This window comes from Acyrthosiphon pisum, chromosome A1, assembly GCF_005508785.2.
Source record: "Acyrthosiphon pisum isolate AL4f chromosome A1, pea_aphid_22Mar2018_4r6ur, whole genome shotgun sequence".
Taxonomy (NCBI): Eukaryota; Metazoa; Arthropoda; class Insecta; order Hemiptera; family Aphididae; genus Acyrthosiphon; species Acyrthosiphon pisum.
Window position 1 is genome coordinate 8299459 of NC_042494.1, and position 9480 is coordinate 8308938.

Sequence of the window (9480 nt, forward strand, 5' to 3'; positions counted from 1 at the left end):
TTTCACTCAACGTCTAAAATTTAAATTTTCTGAACTTTAAGTTACATCACTCCAATTATTAAAGTGTAAATTAAATATTTAATGCAATTAAGAAATTTAGATAAACAGTAGAAATTAAATTGATATTTTTAGTCTGTATTATTTGTAAGCTATGTGAATAATTTAATAAATTATTATAATATGTTAAATTGTGTAGATGAAAAAATAGCATTTGGGGATGTAATCAATACAACCGTGCAACGGAGATAACATTACATTATTCAGTTATTATTTTTTGACAGCAATTATAAATTAACTCAAAAAGTATAAGCTGTAGTAGGTACAAACAAATAGGTAATTGGACTGAAAATTGTAATTTCCAGAAAATAAATAAAAATGTCTCAAAAAGATGTATTTTTAAATTTTGTAGCACAATTATTTCAGGTACCTACTTACATATTTCATTAATTATGTTTTACGTAAATATTAGGACTTTTTGTTTTATTCCTCGAAGTTTTCAAAATTGTTTGTTGTAAATTTAATTTTAGATCTAGTAATATTTTTATAATACTGTAAAAAAAGTTTATACGAACAAAACTCAGCAAAAACGTATACAAAAATATACATTTGAATGCTAAGTAACATTCCATGCTCTATTTAAAATCTAATGGTTAGATATTCAAAAACAAATTAACTAATATAAGGTATCAATAATAATAATTATAAACGTATTTTTTCAAAACCTATACTGACTGCAATAATTATACATTTATACTATAATACATCATTAGTAAATATATATATAATTACATTGCATGTTTAAATAACAATAATCACTATGTATTATGTTGTATAAAATAAAATAGGTACCTATACCTAAATTATTTCTAATAAATATACTTAAATATGTAGGTACAATATTATATTATATTAGGCATATGAAGTACTTACTGAAAACGGTATTTTTTGTATATAGATACCAAGCAATGTTGATATCACCATGAATTTCACAATATTATTAGAAGTCGTTATTTAGTGTTCATTTCATAGCCATTTATCGTAGAGTATATATTATAATAGATACCTATGTTAATGTTTAGTTGAGATCATGTATTATACAATATGTTTAATTTTAACATATTTATGTAAAATTGGACATTTAATTCAATAATATATGACTGTGAATTATAAACATTTTTTGAGAGAAATTTTTTGGTTAAAAAAATTTTCGAATTGATATTATATTTTATGATATAAATTATGAAAAATATATTTGCATAAGTTCTGTAACTTATAAAGTAACTATTAATAATAATTATTCTATTAATTTAGGGGCAAATAATTGTGTTTCATAACATAAAACTTACTAATCATTAATCGATCATAATATTCGTATAAAGGCGATCGAGGACGTTTCAGTGATAAAATGTATTCTGTCAACATGTATTGCGATATAGAGGTATTAATATTATTGAGTATATTAGTTAGTTATTACTAAATAATAATTTTAAGTTTAATTTATTTATATGTTCTTAATGAGATGTATCTAGAGTTTTTGCATAATCTGTATGAACATTTTTAAAAGAAAACAGATTTTGATTTATTTAAGGTAATAATATAAAATTTAAATTAAAAAGATTTAAAATTTAAAATTCATTGTGAAAATGAATTTTTAATAAATTTTATTTTCAAATTTAACGTTATCTAATCTTATTTGACTAATTGTTTAATTTATTTATACAAATTAAGTTTGTGTTCAACAATAAAGTGTCATCATTGGGTGGCTTCTTTACTCACTTTGTTTTGTACACTCATGTTATGTGTCTTTTATTATACTATATATACCTACTTATTATGTCACCCGATATAGAATGTATATTTCGACTTAAAATTAAAATTAAAAAAAAGTTAGTATTCAATATCTGTGTGAGTACTATGCATTGTTATATTATATATTTATATTTTTTAGATAAAAAAAAAAATATGAATATTTGCATTGTTATTCTATGTAAATCTACTCCCAAGTTCAAGTAAAAGCCAATAATAAAAAGAAGATATTATTTATGTTTTAAATAATTGTGCAAAGAAATTGAAGTCAAATTATACATTTAAGTTGCTCACCTCGAACTCAGCGATCATCGGTTAACAGCGCTATTCACTCAAACACAACTATCACTAATGCGTGTTATCGAGTGGCGTACAGTTCGCAAACCATTTTTGCAGAACCATATAGACTTATGTTATATTGATTGTTTTATTTATACTTAGAATTAAAAAATTAAAATTAGTACAAAAATAATTTAATGTGCCTAACAGTGGTGGATAAAATTGAATGCGTGTTGGACGATATGATCTTCTGTTGCATGGAAAATATGAAAAATTGTTGGACTTTCTAAAAAAATAACTGACAATAATCATTTAACTGTGTGGTGAAAAAGTTTAATCTTTAAACAGCACGAGGTAAGTGTAATATGCCAGTATTAAACTATTAACGATAACGCTATATTAATTGATACCTAGTTTAATACAATGATATGTATAATATAAAGTTAAAATTCTATCAATCTAAACATTTTTTTTAGCTCACAAATTTAATCCGAGCATAATAATAATATTTAATACCCTTTTAGTTGTTTTCAATATCGTTAAGTCACAACAAATCAAAATTGAAAAGTTAAAAAAAATGTATTTTACTAAATTACATTTTAACATTAGGAAAAAATGTGTGCATATACGTTTATAATCTATGTAATATTATTTTTATTGAGGAAGTCCATGAGCCTATAGTCAGTTTCAGTGTATGTGGTAAAATCTCATAGTTTTTTTTTAATGTATTATTGGGAATTTACATACCCTCACACCTAAACACAAAAAATATCTCCAATAATAGATAAATAAAAATATTAGTTGCCATTTAATGTTGAGATAGTAGGAGATGGTACTTTAGTAACAAACAAAAAATAATGGGTAAACTATAACCGTTGAAAAAGATCGACTTCGTTCTCTGAATATTATAATAGTGTTAAATAATCAATGTGTAATGTAAAATAACCGGTTTAGTAGCTCTGCTGTGTAGTTTATTTCTTATGTTATTTTAATATAATTTTTTTATATTGCAATTTACAACTATTAGTAATCACACCCCAGGAATTTTATCAGTGGACAGTTTCTTCCCTAAAGCTAAACTTGATTATAACCTCTTTTAAGCTTATAATACAAAACTTGTATAGATAATTAATTAATCCAAATAAAAAAAAATAATGTATTTCTGTAAGTAATTTATTTTTCTGTTATTAACATTAAGCTAAGCTAGTTTTTTTCCAGAAAATTCGAATACCTTATACTGTTATATTGTTTATATTATTAATTTATTTTATATATTATTATTATTATTAATTCTTAAGTTAATGCCGAGAACCTTAAAGTGGAGTGAACTGGATAGTAGTATAATTATTAGCTTAAAATCAATTAAAATATTTTTTTTAATTTTATTGTGTATAGAAAATGTTAGTTCATACAATATACTACGGACTATGTCAAGTTTCCAAGATAATATTTTTTTTTAATTAAAACAAAATAATAAATATATATGTATACATTTTGAGAAATCGATTATATACGTTTAAATATCAAATTTCATCAAAATATTAACTTTAAACGCTCATAAAATATTAACACGGCTTTATGCTATCCGTTTTTCTTTTATTTCAGTAAAAAAAACTAATGAGGAATCTTGTATTCGATTTTCAATCTAAGGTATTTAAATTAAAAATTGTATGAATTTTGATGGACAAAATAATTTGCAAATGTTCGTAAGTCATAAGAATTTTGTCAAAATTTATACTTCAAAACCTCAAACGCTTATACTAAATTTTGGCAGAAATTTTTACATTCCATTAAGAACAATACTTATGAGGAACCTTGTTTTACATTTTAAAGCTTTTGACTAAGAAAAAAGAATTATCAACATGAATAAAATTTAAAAAATGTACCTATAAATAACACAAAATAAGATAACGTAATTTTAAAATTATATTATATAAAATAAATGCTAACATAAATATTTAGTAGACATTTAAAGTCTTTGCAGTTATTTATTTTTGCATTACATAAGAAAAAACAAAACCTATCTGTCAAAAACTGGTGATCATACATATTCCAGTTTTTCCCTAATTTATTTTAGTTTATTTTGAAAAGTACTGAGAACTTTTCCAAAGTAAAAACTAGATCCAATTTGCTACCCAAAACCATCATCAATATTGAAGATTGACTCATTTGTTCTGCTATAAAAAGTATCTTCAGAAAGAAAAAAAAATAAATAACACGTGCACACACATACACACCCATCGTTTTAAAATTATCTTTCCGGTCAGAAGCTAAAAGTAGGAAAGGATAAAGAATCAAATATTAGACACTTTTAACTTATCAGCTGATGAAATTACCTAATTTATAGTGGCATATATTATGATATTACCTTAAGAGGATGTCAGCACTTTTTGTTTTCTCTCTTTGGCGCACACGCAACGTATTTACACAGAATCATTTTTTTCTATGTTTTTAAGTAATCTTAGAGTAAAATCACCCATGACAAAAAAGATAGAGAATAATAATTTTGAGGGAATTTCATATCGATTTGTCTAAATATTGTCTCAAAACAATTTAAACATAATTTAAATAATATGCAACATTTTTTTGTTTATTTTGAAAGTCAAATACAAAATCAAAAAACAATAAAATACTTAATCGATAAGTCATTCCCTCAAAAATATTATTTTCTATCTTTTTTGTAATGGGTGATTTCACTCTAAGTTTACTTAAAAACGTAGAAAAATAAAATTATCCTGCGTGAATGCGTTTTGTCTATGCTGCGCGTGGCCCAGAGAGAGAAAACAAATCGTGCGCTGACATCCTCTTAAAAGTAATTACTAATCATCGCTAATCCTTAGAGGAGCAAATTAATTACCCTTGCTTTCTGATATTTCTTCAAAATGTATTTATCGTTGTTGATTATTTTATATTTTACGCTCAGATAAACTGTTAAAAAATGACCTCCTTAGAGTAAAGCCACAATAAAACTCGATTCTTTAAAAAAAATTACTATTATCATACCATGAAACAATAGGTATTTTTTCGCAGAATTTAAAACATAAATATATGATTTTCCATGAAGAAATTTACGGGTGAAAGAGCTCAAAAAGTTTCATTTACTCCTGTTAAAGATCAGAAATTGAGTCTGATGGTTACTTAGAAGTGCTCATTTTCTATTCTCACTTTACGTAGTTTGGCTAAATGTAAGAAACAAATACGGAAGAAAGTAGAATTTTTTTTATAAAAAAATATAAGAATTTACAGTTTTTAAGAAATTTTAGAAATTTTAGAAATTCATGATGTTTTTATCAAGTCTAGAATATAATCGCTTTTTCAACGGTATATTATGATTTATCATTGCCTTTAAACTGTTGTACATACTACCATACATGTCACTAACCTACGCTGAGCTTACCAAAACGTGACCTAAACTCAATTTTTATGTTATAATATACTGTCCGGCTTATTTTACTACCTAATAATATTTGGATCATACAATTTTAAATGTTAAAAATAGTATCAAATTTCAAATTTCAAATGGAAGTGTATGGTTTTAGTTTTAAACTATCAAAAATAATATTTCTTTTCTGAACACATCGGCAACGGAACATGATATGTGTAATGAACTTTACACATTTTTTACAAACATGAAAACATAAATATGACGGGAAGGCGTTGTATATTTATGACGAACATGAAATTCTACCCTTATCGTCATTGTTTTAGGCGCACGTATATATTACTGAACCGACTAACATAATAACTATATATATATTTTTTTACTATAGGTACTCTAATAAACATAATAACTCAATTACTTATAAAAATTATAATGTTTGGCCATACAAATCAATACATAGGTACTTCATCATATTATCATTTCATAATATAATATGTATTAGTAGTTATAATCGTAAAATTGCATTAGACATTTTGATGTGTATATCATAGAGTGATATTTTTTAAATAAACACAAATTATCTCATCGACATTTTTGAAAATGTTTGTTTTACGTGAAAAATTTTAAATTTTAAATTCATTACCAATATTTTTAATAAAAAAAATTCATCAAATTATCCGTTCTGGTGACAGTAGGTGTCGAGTATTCATTGTCATTGAGTAATGGATAATGGATATATTAAACTAATTAGATCCATAAACTTACCTCAAAGTTTACGATCTGAGCGTTTTTCCATTAGAAAAAAATGTCTTCAGACACAAAAATAGCACAAATCATTGTAAAATCAATACACTCTTCGTTTCATTCTTAATTTTATTTTCATTCACATTTTTGAAATATTTTGACTCTTTTTGTGCTATTTATAGCCATAAGAAATTTTTCTAATTGTGTAAATTATTATTCAAAAATCTCTGAAAATTCTTTTTTTATAGCTTATATAAGAAATTTTAATAGAAAAGTCTCAACATGTTTTTCTACCTTTAACAAAAAAAAAAAGCTCAACGAATAGTTACGCTTTTATAGCCATGAGATATTTTTGATTTTTATTATTTTTTTTTTTTTATTAATACAATTTGATTATTTATACAAGTATGCTAGGATAACACGTCTCCGCTTAGAAACATTTTTCGTATACAATGGTTTATCATTGAATTCAAATACAACACATCCATTACAATTACTCGATAACTACTGTACAGCAGAGCACTACCCACTTGTCTGCTTTTATAATTTCATGTTCCAAAGTATAATATTTTTTCTGAGAATTTCCATGGATACTTGAAAATTGAATGTCTAACAAGTATAGTATATTCGTTAAATGTATTTGAAGTTTATATAAGCAGAGTTGTAAACCAATATTTAATGTGCCGGAGTGGTATCACTCCGCGGCACCACTCAACAAAACTTTAAATATTTATAATTAATAAGCTACTCGTTTAAAATTCTATTTGTATACATCCAAATTCTAAAAAAATTAATATTCTTCTTAATATTTTAAACAATTATAAACTTAAAAATAAGTATATTGATAAGAAATTTAATTTTCTTTTAAAAATGTTAGTTTGGTAGATATAGTTAATTTAAATTACGTAAAAAAAATATTTATAAGCACGTTAATATTTTTTGAGTTAATAAATGTTTAGGTACTGTTAAAATATCACTAGGTGTATAATATTCGTATATAAAGTTATATAATTTCGTTAGCACATAATATTGAAATTTTAAGTGTGAATAATGTTTTATGGCTATAACGAAATACATGTGGTTTGATCATGAATTTTATAATCCATAGGAACATTTAAACATTCTGAGTAAAAAAATATTTAAATTATCCTTGTATAAATGTGTGGGTACAACAATTATTACATTAGAATAGCATGCCAATTAATACGTTCACGTGTATCCCATACTATAATTCGAAAGTATTAAGTTGTAAGCAATCATAAGAAAATATTTCTGATGATGACATAAATCAGGCGCTTTTAAGTAAATTTATCGTAACTATAGATCGTAACTATCGTCGAACGATTCAATCAATTGAGACAGACGTATTGTATTAAGTGTACATATTGTCTGTAATTTATGAAGAAAAAACACAAGTATATAACCAAAACAAAGATTTTGCGTAAAATAAATTTAAAAAAAATATAAACATTCCCCAAACACGTTTTTACATCATACGCAGTTCATAGTCTACACTGCGCATGCAATAATAACAGGTTAAGCCGTAAGCGTATAGGTCATTCACACATGTGTGCACATTGACTCTATATACATACTGTCTACTTGACAAAATAATTGTTCTTAGATTTATTAGGTTTGCAATTTTTTATTTATTAGGTTTTTAAAATTAACTCTGTCCTACGGACCACACTCATTTTTTTATTTCCATAAGATAACATATAATATTATGGTTTCGGATACCCTACGCGGTGATAAAAACAAAATATACTATATTATATACATAGTGTCCCATGAGGATACATCCATTTGTCGTAGAGGGGACTCGCCGCCCGGACAAAAACCAGTTTTTCGCTGTTTTACCTACAAACTAAAAAAATTATTAAAAATCATGAGATTAATAAAAATAAAATGTTGAAAGATCAAAATTTTCAGAAAATTAAACTCTATAAAATGGCTATCTTTAATTGTTTCAAAAATAAAAAATAAAAAATAAAAATTTTTTACCAAACAATGTCATTAAATTAAAAAATAAAATATTTGTAGTCCTTGTCTCTGCGAGTCTCTTAAAAAAAAAAGATTTATGATAAATGTAATATCTCAGAAAATATTTTAATGGGTAAATTCCCGCGGAAATGACCTGCTATTGACAAATCACAATGTCACATTGTCACATTATAATATAAAATAGTCAATAAACCCAACGTGGCGCTCTAATCAAAATTAAAGTTTTCATATTGCCGCTTAACCTCATAATAACGGTGTGTTTTAGTATGGATTGTGAAGCTTCAACAACAGCGGAAATTAAATTATTTTATAGTTGGGTAGGTAGGTACTTAAGATTTCATGGCTCGTGTAATACCTACACGAGATTATTCAAATATTATTTGAACTCTTAAATATATAGACGAATCAATTTGTAAGCCACTAAATATTTATTCGTGTCTTTTATAGTGTATTAAAGATATTTACTATGATGATCAAATACCTGAACCTAAATAATGTTAAATGATACGAAATTATTCAACGTAATAAACGACCGTGTAAGTAAAATCGCGTCGAAAGTAAACCATGGTAATTTATTATAGCACAACTATTATTTTCATAGATATTTATGATTTATCAATATTGTTTTTTATTTAATAATTGTCTTCTCAACATTATTCATTAATTTTAAACTTCCAAGTATGTTAACGATGAATCGTATAGGTACGTCGGACGGTTGTACGTCATAATATTTGTATTGTATAAATGTATTTTCTGAGAAAAAGTGTTCGTATACGAATTACGACTGGTCGACTTATACATATTTATGGTTCTAGTCGATATATAATTACCATTTAACGTTTAAAACAAAATATCACAACCAATATTATTGTGTTCGCCAAAATGTTTTTTTAGGGGTCTCATTCGACGCATGCATAATAATGATTGTGTAATATACGCGAACCCCTTAACCTATGGATACAATACGGTTCAATAAACGTAAAACATACCAACAATTTTTTTATATAACAATAGTAGCACGTGTTCTACAATATTATTATATATCTTTACCTCTAAACGTATTTAGATTACTGCAGTGGCGTAATTTGGTCATTTTTGAGGGGGGGGGGGGTTGACATTTTTTACCATTTTGCCCACCCCCCATAAAAAAAAAAAATATTTATTATAAGCACCTTTCAGTGCAATATATTTATAAATAGTAAATATTAAAATTAAATAACAAATATCCACACGAATGATTAATTTAATATCAGTACCTATATCAC

General features: G+C 25.2%; 1 protein-coding gene across 1 annotated transcript in view; it reads left to right on the top strand.

The window, feature by feature from the left end:
• The first annotated feature begins 2142 nt into the window (after positions 1 to 2142).
• The window catches only part of LOC100574502 (elongation of very long chain fatty acids protein 4), a 27092-nt gene continuing 19754 nt past the window's right edge, over positions 2143 to 9480 (top strand). The window contains exon 1 of the mRNA XM_003240788.4: positions 2143 to 2439. The gene's annotated coding sequence lies outside the window, so the exon portion shown is untranslated. The remainder of the gene's footprint in view (positions 2440 to 9480) is intronic.